Genomic DNA, 17,510 nt, shown 5'->3' on the forward strand with positions numbered 1-17,510 from the left:
TATACTCATACACTTCAGTGGAGTCTCACTCGTTTCCACACTCAGGCCTCATACACTTCAGTAGAGTATCACTCATTCCCACAATCACTACTGGTACACTATAGTGTGATCTCACTCATTCCCACACTCTGGCCTCCTACACTTCAGTGAAGCCTCACTCTTTCCCACACTCTATACTCATACACTTCAGTGAAGTCTCACTCTTTCCCACACTCTATACTCATACACTTCAGTGGAGTCTCACTCTTTCCCACACTCTATACTCATACACTTCAGTGGAGTCTCACTCTTTCCCACACTATATACTCATACACTTCAGTGAAGTCTCACTCTTTCCCACACTCTATACTCATACACTTCAGTGAAGTCTCACTCTTTCCCACACTATATACTCATACACTTCAGTGGAGTCTCACTCTTTCCCACACTCTATACTCATACACTTCAGTGAAGTCTCACTCTTTCCCACACTCTATACTCATACACTTCAGTGAAGTCTCACTCTTTCCCACACTATATACTCATACACTTCAGTGGAGTCTCACTCTTTCCCACACTCTATACTCATACACTTCAGTGAAGTCTCACTCTTTCCCACACTCTATACTCATACACTTCAGTGAAGTCTCACTCTTTCCCACACTCTATACTCATACACTTCAGTGGAGTCTCACTCTTTCCCACACTCTATACTCATACACTTCAGTGGAGTCTCACTCTTTCCCACACTCTATACTCATACACTTCAGTGGAGTCTCACTCTTTCCCACACTCTATACTCATACACTTCAGTGGAGTCTCACTCTTTCCCACACTATATACTCATACACTTCAGTGGAGTCTCACTCTTTCCCACACTCTATACTCATACACTTCAGTGAAGTCTCACTCTTTCCCACACTCTATACTCATACACTTCAGTGGAGTCTCACTCTTTCCCACACTCTATACTCATACACTTCAGTGGAGTCTCACTCTTTCCCACACTCTATACTCATACACTTCAGTGGAGTCTCACTCTTTCCCACACTATATACTCATACACTTCAGTGGAGTCTCACTCTTTCCCACACTCTATACTCATACACTTCAGTGAAGTCTCACTCAATCCCACACTCTATACTCATACACTTCAGTGGAGTCTCACTCTTTCCCACACTCTATACTCATACACTTCAGTGGAGTCTCACTCTTTCCCACACTCTATACTCATACACTTCAGTGAAGTCTCACTCTTTCCCACACTCTATACTCATACACTTCAGTGAAGTCTCACTCTTTCCCACACTATATACTCATACACTTCAGTGGAGTCTCACTCTTTCCCACACTCTATACTCATACACTTCAGTGGAGTCTCACTCTTTCCCACACTCTATACTCATACACTTCAGTGAAGTCTCACTCTTTCCCACACTATATACTCATACACTTCAGTGAAGTCTCACTCTTTCCCACACTCTATACTCATACACTTCAGTGAAGTCTCACTCTTTCCCACACTCTATACTCATACACTTCAGTGAAGTCTCACTCTTTCCCACACTCTATACTCATACACTTCAGTGGAGTCTCACTCTTTCCCACACTCTATACTCATACACTTCAGTGAAGTCTCACTCTTTCCCACACTCTATACTCATACACTTCAGTGGAGTCTCACTCTTTCCCACACTCTATACTCATACACTTCAGTGGAGTCTCACTCTTTCCCACACTATATACTCATACACTTCAGTGGAGTCTCACTCTTTCCCACACTCTATACTCATACACTTCAGTGAAGTCTCACTCAATACCACACTCTATACTCATACACTTCAGTGGAGTCTCACTCTTTCCCACACTATATACTCATACACTTCAGTGGAGTCTCACTCTTTCCCACACTCTATACTCATACACTTCAGTGAAGTCTCACTCAATCCCACACTCTATACTCATACACTTCAGTGGAGTCTCACTCTTTCCCACACTCTATACTCATACACTTCAGTGAAGTCTCACTCTTTCCCACACTCTATACTCATACACTTCAGTGGAGTCTCACTCTTTCCCACACTCTATACTCATACACTTCAGTGAAGTCTCACTCTTTCCCACACTCTATACTCATACACTTCAGTGAAGTCTCACTCTTTCCCACACTATATACTCATACACTTCAGTGGAGTCTCACTCTTTCCCACACTATATACTCATACACTTCAGTGGAGTCTCACTCTTTCCCACACTCTATACTCATACACTTCAGTGAAGTCTCACTCTTTCCCACACTATATACTCATACACTTCAGTGGAGTCTCACTCTTTCCCACACTCTATACTCATACACTTCAGTGAAGTCTCACTCTTTCCCACACTCTATACTCATACACTTCAGTGAAGTCTCACTCTTTCCCACACTCTATACTCATACACTTCAGTGGAGTCTCACTCTTTCCCACACTCTATACTCATACACTTCAGTGAAGTCTCACTCTTTCCCACACTCTATACTCATACACTTCAGTGGAGTCTCACTCTTTCCCACACTCTATACTCATACACTTCAGTGGAGTCTCACTCTTTCCCACACTCTATACTCATACACTTCAGTGAAGTCTCACTCTTTCCCACACTCTATACTCATACACTTCAGTGAAGTCTCACTCTTTCCCACACTCTATACTCATACACTTCAGTGGAGTCTCACTCTTTCCCACACTCTATACTCATACACTTCAGTGAAGTCTCACTCTTTCCCACACTCTATACTCATACACTTCAGTGGAGTCTCACTCTTTCCCACACTCTATACTCATACACTTCAGTGGAGTCTCACTCTTTCCCACACTCTATACTCATACACTTCAGTGAAGTCTCACTCAATCCCACACTCTATACTCATACACTTCAGTGGAGTCTCACTCTTTCCCACACTCTATACTCATACACTTCAGTGAAGTCCCACTAATTCGCACTCGCTGACCTCACACAGTTCAGTGAAGTTTCCCTTATTCCTCATTGTTAGCATCATGCACATCAGTCTGGTCTCACTCATTCCCTCATCAGTGCCCTAGTGTGTCTCAACTGATTTCCCTTCAGTCTGTATCACTGGCCTCATGTACTTCTAAAGAGACTCACTCATTCCTTTGACCGACTGCAAACACTTCAATAGTGACTCACTCACTCCACACATGACAGTTTGCAGACAGTTCTCAGCCCCACTGCGATGACACTGCTGCAGGCTGGCATTAATCCAGTGAGGGGGCAGCTCTGGTGGGCACCCCTTGTGCACCTTATCTGTGCTTCACACATGTACCCCAGGATTGGGGCGGGGTCAGCTAAGAGGCTTCGGGTGGGGCTGAGCTCTGCAGGAGAACATAAACACTGGGCCTGATTCACAAACTGCATTTTTGAGTCTGTTAACCCTCTTGAATATATTTACTATTTTTCGGGATTCACAGGCTGCACTTTTGTAGTAACTTGGAGTTCTGTAGTAATTTACACTTTTGTAGTAAGTGCAGCACTACATATGGCCAACCACAGGTACAGCAACACCGTCCCATAGAAAATAATGGAGGTAGGGACTTTAAATAAAACCCCACCGGAAATAATGTTCAATTAAAGTTAATTATTTAAAATAGGTCAAAATATAAGGAAATATAAGTTAATGATAGAAATATATAAAAAGAGTACATATTTATTATTTCATTATAAAATATGTAATAGCCTACTGGTTGTTAAATATTTCATAATGAAATAATAAATATGTCCTCTTTGTATATATTTGGTTTATTGAAGACAGCACTCTTGTTTAGAGGTGCACAGCCAGCACGTGTTTCATCCCGCACTGCCAGCAGCCTTGGGGCTTCGTCAGGGTTCCTATTTGAGGATGGTTGCATCAGTGCTGGACCGTCATTTTGTGAGAGGAGTTAATGGAAATGTTGATGGTTTTCATCTTGGCCTGATGCTGGCGCTGGTTTCTCCAGAAGTGAACCTATGAACTTGTGGGTACCGGTGTTCCTACTCTCTACGGGTGTGAAATACTCTGCGGTCTGGGTCTGGGCCGAGGTGAACAGGGGGTGAGGAAAACAGTTCAAGTGCCAACAGGTTTTACAGAGTTCAGCTTTCCTGACAGGTGGTTGATCCGTCCCCATTCCTACTGGCAGTGCTTGCAATGGAATGAAAGAAGTGCAGGTGCGCATTGCCTCAGAGTGCATGTGAGCCGATGAGGAGTACCTGCACTCTTCTATGAAAAGGATAGAACCTGCACTGAGAAGTGCGTGTACTCTCTGGTTAAAATGAAAGAAGTGCAGACACTCAGTACCTGTGAGCACCTGCCCATTTAAAGCATTGTCCTACTGGCCTATCAGCGGTGATGCTGAGATGTGACTGGTTCTACCCAAAGTCCACATGCCTTTCAGTTCCTATCCTTGAACCGGACTGACTCTACACCAGACCTACCGGTCTTTCAGAAATTATCCTAAAATGTAGCCATCTGTGTCCGACGTCTTCCATCTATTCATATGCAGACGAGGCTTGTGACTGACTCAACCCCAGCCTTGCCAGCTATTCAGGGGCCAGCCTGAACTGCGACGGGCTGCTTTGTGTCCCTCGTCTCTTTCCATACGTCGGCTTGCCTTGTGACAAACTTCTTCCATCCATTCATATATAGACGTGGCTTGTGACTGACTCAGCCCCGACATTGCCACCCTTTCAAGGGCTGACTCAGCCCCTGGTCCTACCACCTCTTGGACGCAGATCCAGCCCTGGGAACCTTTCAGCTGTAGTCCTGACATGTGGCTGATTCTGTCCCAGCCCCGCCGGCCTCCCAGAGACCCTTGTCCGTCGGAAGGTCTGTAGATAGGACTGTAGTTCAGGTTGCCAGTGCCAGGCTCTGGCTGGGCTTGGACTGTGTTTCACAGCGAGGCAGGCTGATGTACACACCGCCCTCGCCTCGGCTGCCCGGGAGAAGAGGCGCACAGTGCACCATAGCCTTGGGTGGGAGCCCGCCTGGGATGGGAGGATGCCTGGGATGGGAGCCTGGCCTCTCTGCGGGCAGCGCTGGCACCGGGTGCACCAGAGCCTGGGTTGGGACTGGGAGCCTGCCTGGGATGGGGCCTCTCTGCGGGCAGCGCTGGCACCGGGTGCACCAGAGCCTGGGTTGGGACTGGGAGCCTGCCTGGGATGGGGCCTCTCTGCGGGCAGCGCTGGCACCGGGTGCACCAGAGCCTGGGTTGGGACTGGGAGCCTGCCTGGGATGGGGCCTCTCTGCGGGCAGCGCTGGCACCGGATGCACCGAGCCTGGGATGGGAGCCTGTCTGGGATGGGAGTCTGGCCTCTCTGCGGGCAGCGCTGGCACCGGGTGCACCAGAGCCTGGGATGGGACTGGGAGCCTGCCGGGGATGGGGCCTCTCTGCGGGCAGCGCTGGCACCGGATGCACCGAGCCTGGGATGGGAGCCTGTCTGGGATGGGAGTCTGACCTCTCTGCGGGCAGCGCTAGCACTGGGTGCACCGAGCCTGTGATGGGAGCCTGTCTGGGATGGGAGTCTGGCCTCTCTGCGGGCAGCGCTGGCACCGGGTGCACCGAGTCTCGGGTGTGAGTCTGCCTGGGATGGGAGTCTGGCCTCTCTGCGGGCAGCGCTAGCACCGGGTGCACCGAGCCTGGGATGTCATATGAGCCTGTCTGGAATGGGAGCCTGGCCTCTCTGCGGGCAGCGCTGGCACCGGGTGCACCGAGTCTCGGGTGTGAGTCTGCCTGGGATGGGAGCCTGGCCTCTCTGCTGGCAGCGCTAGCACTGGGTGCACCGAGCCTGTGATGGGAGCCTGTCTGGGATGGGAGTCTGGCCTCTCTACGGGCAGCGCTGGCACCGGGTGCACCGAGTCTCGGGTGTGAGTCTGCCTGGGATGGGAGTCTGGCCTCTCTGCGGGCAGCGCTAGCACTGGGTGCACCGAGCCTGTGATGGGAGCCTGTCTGGGATGGGAGTCTGGCCTCTCTGCGGGCAGCGCTGGCACCGGGTGCACCGAGTCTCGGGTGTGAGTCTGCCTGGGATGGGAGCCTGGCCTCTCTGCTGGCAGCGCTAGCACAGGGTGCACCGAGCCTGTGATTGGAGCCTGTCTGGGATGGGAGTCTGGCCTCTCTGCGGGCAGCGCTGGCACCGGGTGCACCGAGTCTCGGGTGTGAGTCTGCCTGGGATGGGAGTCTGGCCTCTCTGCGGGCAGCGCTAGCACTGGGTGCACCGAGCCTGTGATGGGAGCCTGTCTGGGATGGGAGTCTGGCCTCTCTGCGGGCAGCGCTGGCACCGGGTGCACCGAGTCTCGGGTGTGAGTCTGCCTGGGATGGGAGTCTGGCCTCTCTGCGGGCAGCGCTAGCACCGGGTGCACCGAGCCTGGGATGTCATATGAGCCTGTCTGGAATGGGAGCCTGGCCTCTCTGCGGGCAGCGCTGGCACCGGGTGCACCGAGTCTCGGGTGTGAGTCTGCCTGGGATGGGAGCCTGGCCTCTCTGCTGGCAGCGCTGGCACCGGGTGCACCGAGCCTGGGATGTCATGTGAGCCTGTCTGGAATGGGAGCCTGGCCTCTCTGCTGGCAGCGCTGGCACCGGGTGCACCGAGCCTGGGGTGTGAGTCTGCCTGGCAGGGGGCCATGGCCTCTCTGCGGGCAGCGCTGGCACCGGGTGCACCGAGTCTCGGGTGTGAGTCTGCCTGGGATGGGAGCCTGGCCTCTCTGCTGGCAGCGCTGGCATCGAGTTCACCAGTCTGTCTCAGAGTGAGAGCGCTGGAGGTGCAGCCCTCCCTCCCTCCCTCCCACGGCAGGAGGAGGCTCGGCCGGGGCCGTCACTCGAGACCAGAGTGGACCCGGGAGCTCTGCCCTCCACGCCCACACCACGGCCGGCATCGAGGCACGAGACACGCACCACGAACCAGCGCCGCCCCGGGCAAGGATCCGGGAGCCAGACTAGCCACCAGGAGGGATCCGTGAGGCAGAGAGAGCCGCGGGCAGTGATCGGGGTCTGGAGACACCCCAGGCACGGAGCGGGGTCCATAAAGCGCTGGAGTGCAGCGCGGGCAGGTACGAGGCGCTTTACAACTCCCACACAGTGCATCTAGCATTACACTCCAGAGTGGAAGTTGGAATAGAGTAGACAGTGCACGTGGGGCGAGTTTATCCTTATTTCTTCCCGGACTTATTGGAGGGTCGATTTTTTTTTTACATTTCTTCTTTCACAAGACGGGGTATGGAATTGGCTGTGATTTCCATATATTTCTTCTCAGAGATGTTGACTTTGGGTATTAATTCGTATTTCTTCTTCTACATGTTGGTATTTTGTGATGTGTCACACTGACCTCAAATTCGTCTTGGGCATGGTGGGGTTAGATGTCATCTTTGAATTTCGTATTAGTCGTGTATGAATAGTAATGACTAGCTGTTTTATAGCGCTTGATCGCCTAAACCTCGAGGCGCTCCAACAGCAGGTATCACAGTCACCACACTCAATGATACTTCCTTTGAGGTACCATGGTGCTCGGGAGTGATATCCGTGGGGTCTTTTCAAACGTCGGAGTTGCTGCCCCCCCCATCTGGGTTGCAGATCTATTCTGCTTCCCAGGTGTGCTTGGTTCTTCTATTAAAGGGCCATGCTCCATATTTCCTGTCGGCATGTAAGGACTTTCGGGGTCTAGTCAATGTTTCTTGTCAAGCATGTTGAGGCTGGGTGTAATCTCCTCAATTCTTCTTAGGGTATCTGTTCTTCGCTCCGTTTTTCTTTCTTTCTTTCTTTCTTTCTTTCTTTCTTTCTTTCTTTCTTTCTTTCTTTCTTTCTTTCTTTCTTCCTTTCTTTCTTTCTTTCTTTCTTTCCATCTTTCTTTCTTTCTTTCTTTCTTTCTTTCCTTCTTTCTTTCTTTCTTCCTTTCTTTCTTTCTTTCTTTCTTTCTTTCTTTCTTTCTTTCTTTCTTTCTTTCTTTCTTTCTTTCTTTCTTTCTTTCTTTCTTTCTTTCTTTCTTTCTTTCTTTCTTTCTTTCTTTCTTTCTTTCTTTCTCTCTTTCTTTCTTTCTTTCTTTCTTTCTTTCTTTCTTTCTTTCTTCTTTCTTTCTTTCTTTCTTTCTTTCTTTCTTTCTTTCTTTCTTTCTTTCTTTCTTTCTTTCCATCTTTCTTTCTTTCTTTCTTTCTTTCTTTCTTTCTTTCTTTCTTTCTTTCTTTCTTTCTTTCTTTCCATCTTTCTTTCTTTCTTCCTTTCTTTCTTTCTTTCTTTCTTCCTTTCTTTCTTTCTTTCTTTCTTTCTTTCCATCTTTCTTTCTTTCTTTCTTTCTTTCTTTCTTTCTTTCTTTCTTTCTTTCTTTCTTTCTTTCTTTCTTTCTTTCTTTCTTCCATCTTTCTTTCTTTCTTCCTTTCTTTCTTTCTTCCTTTCTTTCTTTCTTTCTTTCTTTCTTTCCATCTTTCTTTCTTTCTTTCTTTCTTTCTTTCTTTCTTTCTTTCTTTCTTCCTTTCTTTCTTTCTTTCTTTCTTTCTTTCTTTCTTTCTTTCTTTCTTTCTTTCTTTCTTTCTTTCTTTCTTTCTTTCTTTCTTTCTTTCTTTCTTTCCATCTTTCTTTCTTTCTTCCTTTCTTTCTTTCTTTCTTTCTTTCTTTCCATCTTTCTTTCTTTCTTTCTTTCTTTCTTTCTTTCCATCTTTCTTTCTTTCTTCCTTTCTTTCTTTCTTTCTTTCTTCCTTTCTTTCTTTCTTTCTTTCTTTCTTTCCATCTTTCTTTCTTTCTTTCTTTCTTTCTTTCTTTCTTTCTTTCTTTCTTTCTTTCCATCTTTCTTTCTTTCTTCCTTTCTTTCTTTCTTCCTTTCTTTCTTTCTTTCTTTCTTTCTTTCCATCTTTCTTTCTTTCTTTCTTTCTTTCTTTCTTTCTTTCTTTCTTTCTTTCTTTCTTTCTTTCTTTCTTTCTTTCCATCTTTCTTTCTTTCTTCCTTTCTTTCTTTCTTTCTTTCTTCCTTTCTTTCTTTCTTTCTTTCTTTCTTTCTTTCTTTCTTTCTTTCTTTCTTTCTTTCTTTCTTTCTTTCTTTCTTTCTTTCTTTCTTTCTCTCTCTCTTTCTTTCTCTCTTTCTTTCTTTCCTCACATTTCTCTTCCATTTCTTTACATCATTTCACCCTTCCTCCCTATCGCCCTCTACGTCACCCCCTTCATTCCCTCAGCCCTTCTTTTCTCCTTCCCCTTATATTATGTTCTTTATCCTACTCTATTTCTCTACCCTTTCCATCTATCCTGCATCATATATTTCTCCTTCTACTCTTTCTCCCTGCTCCACCAACCCCCCCTCTATGCAGGTTCGTTTAGTATGTGTTTAGGGCAATGCTTAGCTGCGGAGTGAGTGAACGCTACATATCATGGGACTACGATTATGAGCATGTAGCACACTTTTACCGTTTGAAGTGCACAATAACAAAACAGTCCCTGCTTGCATTTCACGCACTTGCACGCATTCGGCACCTGGGTGGCTTTCTGAGAATTCTAAGATTTGTAGTCAAGTGCCAAAGAGTGGATTGAACCTCAGGAGCGCACTTCTAGCCTCTCTACAAGAGCACACGTTCTCGTTCGCTTCCCTTCCTTCTGTCAGTCCTTCTTTTTACATGCCCTTCTTTATTTCTAGCTCTCGTCCATCCTCCCCCATCTCCATTCCTTTCCTGTCTATCCTGTCTTACCCTTCCCTCCCTTCATTCCTGTTCTCCTTTCTTGAATCCCCCCATTTTCTTATCCCTTTCTTCATTCGTCACCTTCTTTATTTTTCCCCTCTTTCCTCTTTCCTTATTCCCCTCCTTTCCCTCATCTAACTAGTTCTTCCAGACCTCCTTTCCTCAGTGTATTCCATCTCCACCTACTGTCACCACCCTTCATTTCTCCCGACTCTTACTTCTTCCACCAACCTTATTTCATTCCTTTTTCAGATCCCATTTCGTCAGTCTACTCTTCCTCGACCTCCTGCCGTCCACCCCGCATTCCTTCTGCTCCTCACTTCTTCCCTACTTCCTTATTTCATTCCTCCTTCCAGATCTCCTTTTCTCAGTTTATTCCCTCTCCACCTCCTGCCTTCCACCCTTAGTTCCTACTGCTCCTCACGCCTTCTCTCCGGCCTTCTTTCATTCTATTTCCGGACCACCTTCCTGCTTTTTTTCTTCCACCACCTGCCCTCCAACCTTCATTCCCTCTCGTCCTCACTTCCTCCCCCTGACCTTCTTTCATTCCTTCTCCCAGATCTCCTTCTCCTGCTTTATTCCCTCTTCCACCTCTCGTCCTCCAATCTTCATCCCTTCTCTGCCACACGTCTTCCTGTTGTCCTTCTTCCAGGCCTCGCTCTCCTGCTTTACACCCTCTTCCCCTTTCTGTCCTCCTTCCTTCTGCATTTCACTTCTTCCCTTCGCCCTTCTTCCATTCCTTCTCTCCCCCCCCCTGCCTCCAACCTTCATTCCTTCTCCGTTGTACTTCTTCCTGTCGTCCTGCTTTCACGATTCACTCCCTGCTTTACACCCTCTTTCCTCTGTTTATTCCCTCTCCACGTCCTGCCCTCCACTTTTCACGCCTTCTGCTCTTTCTTCCATGCCTTGTTTTCCTGCTTTACATGCTCTTTCTCTTCCTGTCCTACTGCCTTCATTCTTTCTGCTCCTCACGTCTTCCCTCTTTCCTTCTTTCATTCCTTCTTCCTGTTCTCCTTCCTTTGCTTTATTCCTCCCCCCCCTCCCTCTACCCTTTATTCCATCTGCTCCTCACTTCTTCCCTTCGTCCTTCTTCCATTCCTTCTTGCAGACCTCCTGTTCCCTTTGTTTATTCCTTCTCTACCTCATCTCCTCAACCTTTCATTTCTTCTGATCCTCATTTCTTCCTTCCATCTTTGTTTCATCCTTACTTCTAGACCTCCTTCCCTTGGTTTATTCCTTCTTTTCCTCCCCCTGCTCTCCACCTTTCATTCATTCTGCTCCTTTTTACAGGCCTCGTTCTCCGGCTTTACACCCTCTTCCCCTTTCTGTCCTCCTTCCTTCTGCACTTCACTTCTTACCTTCGCAGTTCTTTCATTCCTTCTCTTCCTCCCCCTGCCCTCCAACCTTCAGTCCTTCTCCGCCGCACTTCTTCCTTTCGTCCTTCTTTCAGGGCCCGCTTTCCTGCTTTATACCCTCTTTCCTCTGTTTATTCCCTCTCCACGCCCTGCCCTCCACCTTTCATGCCTTTTGCTTTTTCTTCCAGGCCTTGTTTTCCTGCTTTACACATTTTTAGAAACTACACTTACAACGCATTCCATTACAACGCATACCTTTACAACGCATAATACTTTTAGGGCAACAGTAGTGTAAGTGTTGGATAGTGTAGGGGTAAACATTTCTATCCCCACTCCAATGAGTGCAACAGTAGGGTAAGTGTTGGATAGTGTAGGGGAAAAAAATATTATTCCCCCTCCAGTGAGTGCAATAATAGGGTAAGTGTTGGATAGTGTAGGGGTACAAATTTCTATTCCCACTCCAGTGAGTGCAACAGTAGGGGAAGTGTTGGGGTACAAATTACTGTTTCCCATTACTTACCTTATAATGCGTTGTAATGGCATGCGTTGTAGTGGTATGCATTGTAGTGACATGCGTTGTAATGGCTGTGTTGTAATGGCATGCGATGTAAAGCATATTGCATTGTAATGACTGCTTATAAAGGTAGTGCGTTGTAATGACTGCGTTGTAATAGCTGTTTCCCTTAATCCTTCTCTACCTCATGTCCTCCACCCTTCATTCCTTCTGATCCTCATTTCTTCCTTCCATCTTTCCAGCATCCCTACTTCTAGACCTCCTTCCCTCAGTTTATTCCTTCTCTTCCTCCTCCTGCCTTCCACCTTTCATTCCTTCTGCTCCTCATTTCTTTCCTTCGTCTTTCTTTCATTCCTTCTTCCAGACTTCCTTCCCTTATTTTATTTCCTCTCCTGGTCTTGCCCTCCACCTTTCATTCCTTCTGCTCATTTTTCCAGTCTTTGTTCCCCTGCTTTACACCCTCTTCTCCTTCCTGTCCTCCTCACTTCTTCTGTCGCTTCTCACTTCTTCTGTTCATCCTTCTTTCATTCCTTCTTCAAGAACTCATTCCCTTTGTTTATTCCTTCTCTACCTCATGCCCTACACCCTTCATTTCTTCTGAGCCTCACTTCTTCTCTCCGCCCTTCTTTCGTTTAGTCTTCATGCTCTCCTACCCTTGATTTATCACTTCTTCCTTCCCCTGCCCTCCACCCTCCACCCTTCATTTCTTCTGATCTTCACTTCTTCCCTCTTTCAATCCTACTTCCACACCTCCTTCCCTTGCTTTAGACCTCCTGTCCTCATTCCTTACTGCCTCCTGCTCCTCATTTCTGTCCTCCTTCCTTCTTGCATTCCTTTCTCCACTTCTTTATTTCCCTCCTTTTTTCCTCCTAAAGTTAAGTGAACCAAACCTTGCCTGACCCGCAGCCTGAACGGCTTCCAACAAACATTGGCCTCAGCGCTGATCCTCTCATCTGTGGCAGGAAGCGTCAAACCGCTGCCTTCAAAATCACACTCCAAAATCAGTTTTATTCAACACCTACTTTCGGTCCTCTTGGCAGAATTCAGATTTTAAATTGAACCTTTCAAATCCACCACAGAATATTTTATGGGCTCCTCTAGGGGGCGCCATTTAAGTGCTAGGACATCCCTGGAGCTAAAATGCCCGACAAACACAATGGGATTTTATCTTTTAATATTTTCTTGTGCTTTCATCCAGGAAGGGACTTGACAGATGTTACAAAACCCAATTTAATGACACTCTTTTCATCTATGAAGGATAAAAGGCTGAGCCAGGCCTTCAGAATCACAAGTGCAGGTTGCAAGTTTCATCTAAAAACGACTGCAGGAGCTGTGTGCCACAACAAAGACACCATGACCATGATCTAGCGTAAAAGAGGCTGTTTATTAGGACAGAGTTGCAAACATGTATTGAACTTTTAATCAACATTTAACATTAACTTTGCAATAACGGTCCTTCCCATACATCCCGCGACCACTCACACCTCATGCCAACTTTCAACCCCCTAAGCCATCATATCTTGTTCTATGCTTCCCTGTTGCATTCCTTGGGCTCTTGCCATCTTTTTTTAATTTTAGAGTATATAGCGCGAACTAGATCCACAGATATCAGGTATCAGAGGGCATTACATGAGCACCAGTTTCGTTATAGATGAACACATTGATTTTTGGTAGGCACAGGGAGATTAAGTGATTTGACCAGAATCACAGGATGTTATGCGTCATTGCCGAGACTCGAACCCAGTTAACCAGCTTCAAAGTCGATCGCTCTACCCATCAGTGTACATCCTCTCCTTCCTTTTTCTCCCAAAAACTCTTTCCTCGCTCAACAATAAACCGCAAACTATCTTATGTACCCTGTACTCCGTTTTTCTCTCCCCCACTCTAGGAATGCATAGGCCAAATCTGATCGTCCTGAACCCAGGAACAGAGACGCAGAGCCTCTCTGTAGAGACACTGCGACCCCACCCCTCCCTGCTTGTTGATGTACCACGTCACGGTCATGTTGTCCGTCAGGACCTGGATTGACCGACCGCGAAGGGAAGGGAGGAAGGCCTTGAGCGCCAAACGTATCGCCCGCAATTCTAGAAGGTTGATATGAAGCAACCTTTCCTCTGGAGACCAAAGACCCTTGACCTCCAGATCCCAAATGTGACTCTCCACCCCAAAATACCGCCACCTAGAAAAATCCTGGAGGGCAATTTTTCTGCCCCCCTCCCTTGCTCCACTTCCACAAATCACATCATCGGGGATATCGTCGGCACCAGATATTTTCATGCCATATGCAGCTAACCACATCCCACAATTCAGTCATATAATATGCATTCCCCATTTGTGAGAGAAGCTCCCCATTACCCCAAAAAGACAAACCTCTTCCTCTTTTATGCCCCCATGCGGGATCACAGTGATGTTCATGTTTCCACTAAAAAACACTCATAGCTCTGTTGAGCTTAGGTCAAGCTTTGCCAATTGGCCCATGCAGCCCGTACTGGCCATAGTGGGCACCAGATGTTTTCCTGGTGGTCCTGAATGGTGTTTTGGACCAGTGAGGCCGTTTTTGTTACTGTGGGCTGGTTTTGCAGCAGCACTGTAACATCGGCCCCCTGTAACAAAAGCAGCATGGAGTCTTTCCTGCCCACAAACAAAAATCATCCAGATAGTGCAACACCTCCCGATGGACACAGGATTTCGTGAAGACCCATTGCAAGAAAGTACTGAAAGTTTTAGAGTAAGGCACAGGAAGTGGCGAACCCCATCGGCAAAACCTTGTCAACAGAGATGGCTCCCCAGAACTACATGCCCAGTAATGGAAAATCGGTAGGATGAATCGGTAGCAAATGGAAAGCCAACTTAATGTCACATTTCGCCATCTCTGCTCCTTGGCCGCACTGTCGCACCAGGTAAACATCATTTGGGGGTCGGCGAGCAGAAGCAGAGTAGAGCCCAGTCTGTGGGTGTTGGAAATGGGGTCATTAGCATGGGTAAGGATGAGGGACCTGCAAAGGGAAAGAGACACCCAAGCAATCTAGTGGCAAAAAAACTGTGGAGGGGAAAAGGGGTAAGTCAGATAGTTCAGAGGAGTCTGAGGGGGGAAATTAGCATTAAATTCTGTTTGGTTTCTGTCCAACTCTGTTTTCTGTATTTCCCGAACCCAACTTATGTAAATGTAAAGCGACTTATATAGCGCACGTATCACCCGAAGGCATCAAGGCGCTTGCCTTGGGAACCCGTCCTGGCTTTTTCCCTGTGAGATAACCCCTACTGGGTATCCCCAAGGTGAAAGCCAGGCATCCCACAGCAGGTGGGCCGCCGTAGTGGAGATTAAGCAAGCTATTGCCCAGAGCTGCAGCGTGGGACCCCATGATTAGAGTAGGCACCGAGGCGAGAATTATTGAGTCCGTGGACATTTCTGGGCTCAGGACCCTGCCGTGTCAGGAATTGAACCCTGGTCCCGGGCCGGACCTCTGCATCAGGGTCTGCCGCTCTAATCAGTGAGCCACACTCCTCCACTCCACTTATGAGGCTGAGGTTTTTGTAACCATGCCCCACACATTTGGGATCCTCTACCACATGATTTAAAATTGGTATTTGTGAGACTTGGCATCTTTGGTGTGGTTTCCCCAGACTTTTTGCCTTTTCCTCCTGCATTTTTGGTTCTGTGCTGGATTTAGTTTTGCTGGTTTAGGTGCTTTGGACACTTTGCCACTGCTGATCGGTGTCAAAATGCAGGTGCTCCCAGTAGAAAGTGTTGTAACAATTGGTTCTCCCTGATTGGCTTATTTGATTTACTGGTAAGCCCCTAATTAAGTGCACTAAGTGTGCTAGGGCCTGTAAATCAAATGCTACCAGTGTGCCTGCAGCACTGATTGTGCCACCCACATGAGTAGCCCTGAAAAGCTAACTCAGACCTGCCAGTACAGTGTCTGTGTGAATTTTGCTAACTGCCATGTCGACCTTGCAAGTGCACCCACTTGCACAACTCTAACCTTCCCTTTTCTTACATGTGGGGCACCCCTATACTACGCCCAAGGTACCACTCCTGGGCAGGGTGCAGTGTATGTGAAAGGTAGGACATGTACTGGTGTGTGTAGCATGTCCTGATAGCAAAATACTGCCAATTTTGTTTTACACTATTAGGGCCTTACGCCCTACCAATACTGACACCCTGGCCCTCTGTCCAAAATGTGAGGGCTCTGAATTATGGGGCCTTGGTAGCAAAGCAATGTGCGTTATGTACTAGGGCAGATGGGTGCATCTCCCCCCTTTCTTATCCTCTAAAAAGACATGCCCCCACGTTACAGCTGCCCGCGCTTCTGCATTGAGGTGTGGAGAACAAACAGGCCCGGCACTATTATGCCTATGGAGTCCAACTCGGGGACTCCTAGAACAATGCCCCTTCAGAACGAGGCATCTGCACTGGGCCTCAACTTGGCCCAAAAAGAACTCAGCCCTGGCACCAACTGTGCCCAACTTGAGCCCCACTCACCGGGCTCTTCTTGGAGGCTCCGTTTCTCCATGCGTGGGAAGCTTGGCGCTGGGAGCTCTCGAGGCTCCTCTGTTGGCAGCGTCAGGCTCTCTTGATAGACACGGTGGGGGCGGGTCATGGAGGGACATCTTTGCCGGTGTCGTCCTCGCCGCTTCTGTGCCTCAGACACAGGGCTTCCTCTGCCACGGAAGTCCCGCCTTCAAACAGGCACAAGCACGCCTGACTTCCTCTGGTCGGGCAGGTTCTCTTCTTCGCTGTGGTCACGGAGGCGGGGTAGGCTCCCGCCCTCCTTCCAGGAACAGCTCCGCCCCAGATCAGGCAACCTCTGTCTGATTTCTGGCCCAGGTCAAGGTGGACACGAGTACACAATTGCGGGGCAGAATCCCGCTACTGAATCAGCATAAATGCGGGGTGGGCTCCTGCTACCAGGAGAACACAAATGGCGGGTGGGCTTCTGCTTTCGGAAGCCCACAAACAGCAGGGTGGGCTCCCATTTAGAGGAGCACAAATGCGGGGTGGGCTCCCGCTTCTTAATGAGCCCAAATGTGGGGTAGGCTCCTGCTTGACTCTACAGCAACACAGGGGAGTCAGCACGCTGGGACTATCCCTGACAGTGATCACGCAGCACAGCGCTGCCGGTCCCATTATCCCCGGGGAACTCTTTGCGCCGAGTGCACCTTCCAGCACGCCCAGATCAAAATAATCAGGGGCAGAGCTGGGCACAGGCAGGCCAGCATGCAGAGACTCCCAGGAAGCTGTAGCTGGGTCCCGCAACGGTTCCTCCTTGCCCAGCAGTCCTTCGGCCTCACAGCTCCAGATAAGCACTTTACATGGGGTCACAGCCCCTATATTTATATCGCATTTCTTTTGTTTGCCCCGGCACAGTGCTTGGGGGAACCAATCCTAACTGGTTCTGGGGAGTGTGGATCACTTTGTTTACAGGGCTCCTCTCCCCTTTGTCAGATGTGGGCTCTGTCATCAGATACACCACAGGGGAGCAAAGCCAGCATTCACATAGGCAGGCACAGACCTATTCAGGGTCAGGGGACTACTCCAAATGCAGATGCCCTAATTAGCCTAGTCCTGACTCACCCTGCCCCTCCTGGAGTCACACACACCTCACCAGCACTTGTCACTCCAAAGCCAGACATGCAATCCACATCAGGCAGGTAGACACATAGCACACAGAAATGGCAACTTCTAAAAGTGGCATTTCTCAAATAGTTATAATAAATCTGCACACGTCATTGCTTAGCATTTATTATTACTATTCCAAACATACCAAATTTGACCATTCTGCTCCCCTCATATCAGGAATTACCACTGAAACACTTAGCAGGGAATCCACAATGCATTCCTATGGGAGGGCAGCCTCACAGTGGTGAGAAACCAAAATGGCTGTTTGTCACTACCAGGTCATGTCACTCACTTAAGGCAAATGTTCTTCCTTTCAGCTACAATGCACCCTCCCCATAGGGCTAGCTAGGGCCTAACT

At 48.2% G+C, this 17,510-nt stretch overlaps 1 protein-coding gene across 1 annotated transcript in view; it reads left to right on the forward strand.

Annotated features, from left to right (window-relative positions):
* The first annotated feature begins 6,784 nt into the window (after positions 1–6,784).
* LOC147701073 (chemerin-like receptor 1) overlaps positions 6,785–17,510 on the forward strand; it is a 52,441-nt gene continuing 41,715 nt past the window's right edge. The window contains exon 1 of the mRNA XM_086929860.1: positions 6,785–7,057. The gene's annotated coding sequence lies outside the window, so the exon portion shown is untranslated. The remainder of the gene's footprint in view (positions 7,058–17,510) is intronic.

Source organism: Lissotriton vulgaris, chromosome 7 (genome assembly GCF_964263255.1).
Source record: "Lissotriton vulgaris chromosome 7, aLisVul1.2, whole genome shotgun sequence".
In the NCBI taxonomy this organism is placed as follows: domain Eukaryota; kingdom Metazoa; phylum Chordata; class Amphibia; order Caudata; family Salamandridae; genus Lissotriton; species Lissotriton vulgaris.